The 2,308-nt window shown below is 40.7% G+C and overlaps 1 long non-coding RNA gene across 1 annotated transcript in view; it reads right to left on the bottom strand.

Moving 5' to 3' along the window:
* Nucleotides 1-30: 30 nt before the first annotated feature.
* The window catches only part of LOC128249300 (uncharacterized), a 150,286-nt gene continuing 148,008 nt past the window's right edge, over nt 31-2,308 (bottom strand). Inside the window, exon 3 of the long non-coding RNA XR_008265399.1 lies at nt 31-702. This is a non-coding gene — a long non-coding RNA (uncharacterized LOC128249300). The remainder of the gene's footprint in view (nt 703-2,308) is intronic.

Here is a 2,308-nt window from a genome sequence, read left to right as displayed (position 1 = left end):
AAGTATTAAAAATTGATAATAAAATCCATATTCCTTTAACGAATTTATTGAAACAAATTATACATGTTCTTTATTACATGGGAAAATGAAAGTAAATCTTCAACCAGTTTCCTCAAACGGCCAGGGATAGAATGAAAAACCTTCTGAAAGACGTCGTCTGGGATATCATCGAGTACCTCCTGAGTTCATGCTCCCAGTCCTATAGTATGCGAGGTTTTATCTTGTACACCTCTCTTGTGTAACCTCACTGGTAAAAAATCACATCGAGTGAGATCTGGACTTCTTAGAGACTATTCATGAGGTCCGCGTCCTCCCATCAGGTTTTAACTTTTGCACGCAATGGGGTTTTCACGGACGAAAATTCAATTCTCTAAGCAACACAATACGTCTTGTGTATCTTGTTAGGCCACTTTCACGAGCTACTTGACGTGTTGATTTTTGCGGGCTGCGATTAAATATTTCTTGCACTGTTGCCACATTCTCCGCTGATTGGGATGTGGTTGGACGGCCATTTCTTCATGCATCGTTCACAGACCCCATGATCATCAGCTTTGCATGAGAACTTTTTATTCTCTACGGACGTAGTGTTGCATGCTTACCTTTCCATGCATGCCACCGTCTCTGAACCGAAACAGTGGAATTCCACACTTCAAAGCGTGCTGCTATCTTAGCTCGCTCCTGGACAGTCAAGCGACAGGCCATCTGGAAAATAAGAAATAAGAAATAAGACAATAAGAAAATAAGAAATCCCCATTAGTGTTGTCTGTTTAAAAAATGCTTTCGTCATGACTTCAGTGATACTAAAAATTCTATAAGCAATTTCTAATGCCTGGTTACTTTTCACCCACGCTGTGTGTGTGAGTGTGCGTGTGTTTGTGTATTTATATACATACATACATACATACATATATATATATATATTTGAATATTTGAATAAAAGGCAGAATGGTAGCGACTGGAAGACGTTCTGATCATGAGTCGACTGGGTCAGGTCTGACCTGGGGCTAAACAACAGCGCAGCTTTGGACAAGATTCATCTACAAGGCAAGATAGGTGTGTGCATGTCCGAAATATACTATAGATTGGTCATGGCTGGAACGCCTATGATCATTGGTCTGTTGAAGCAGGACTGGCCCGAGGTTAATTGTTGTTGTTGTTGGCACTCCGTCGCTTACGACGACGAGGGTTCCAGTTGATCCGATCAACGGAACAGCCTGCTCGTGAAATTAACGTGCAAGTGGCTGAGCACTCCACAGACACGTGTACCCTTAACGTAGTTCTCGGGGATATTCAGCGTGACACAGTGTGACAAAGCTGGCCCCTTTGAATTACAGGCACAACAGAAACAGGAAGTAAGAGTGAGAGAAAGTTGTGGTGAAAGAATACAGCAGGGTTCACCACCATCCCCTGCCGGAGCCTCGTGGAGCTTTTAGGTGTTTTCGCTCAATAAACACTCACAACGCCCGGTCTGGGAATCGAAACAGCGATCCTATGACCGCGAGTCCACCGCCCTAACCACTGGGCCATTGCGCCTCCGGCCTGAGGTTAAACAACAATACTATCCACCACAAATGATGTAGTCCTCGGTACTCTATGAGATGGTCATGACTGGAACACCTCACATCGAGAGTCTGCCCAATAGTGATTGACCTTCGACTAAGCAACAGCACTGCATACTGCAATGATGTAATCCTAGCTACACTATGCGATGTGTATAATTGCAACGTCTATCAGTCATAAATCTCTTCAATCAGAAGTGAACCAGGACTTAACAACAACATGCATATAAGTAATAAAGAAATATTGCATCTCTTGCATATAAGGTTTAATATTGCAATTGCACATCTAGCGAGTTGCATCCCGTAAAATGCTCTCAATTTCCGTCCCATCTCTCTCACTCTCGTTTTCTCTCCCTTTCTTTTTTCCTCCGTTTCATACACACATATTCACACCCGCAATGCTATTTACAACGCAATCAGTTTTGTATGCAACAGTATTGGTTTTTCAAATCCGTTTCATCTCCGCGACTTGGATATTACAGCAAGGCTTTGAAATCCCTCCAATTTATTTGAAATATATTTTATTGAGCACTTTTGGTAGTTTTGCCTCATAACCGGAACACATGTATATCTGTATGTGCGTCTTTGTGTACATACACACACACATATAATATAATATAATATAATATAATATAATATAATGTAATGTAATATAATATATATGTGTGTGTATGTATAGGTATATATATATAGGTATTTATATGTATGTATGTATGTATGTATGTATGTATGTATGTATGTATGTATGT

Source organism: Octopus bimaculoides, chromosome 13 (genome assembly GCF_001194135.2).
Source record: "Octopus bimaculoides isolate UCB-OBI-ISO-001 chromosome 13, ASM119413v2, whole genome shotgun sequence".
Taxonomy (NCBI): domain Eukaryota; kingdom Metazoa; phylum Mollusca; class Cephalopoda; order Octopoda; family Octopodidae; genus Octopus; species Octopus bimaculoides.
Note: the sequence above shows the minus strand (reverse complement) of the source record. Positions and strands in the feature narration are given on the sequence as shown.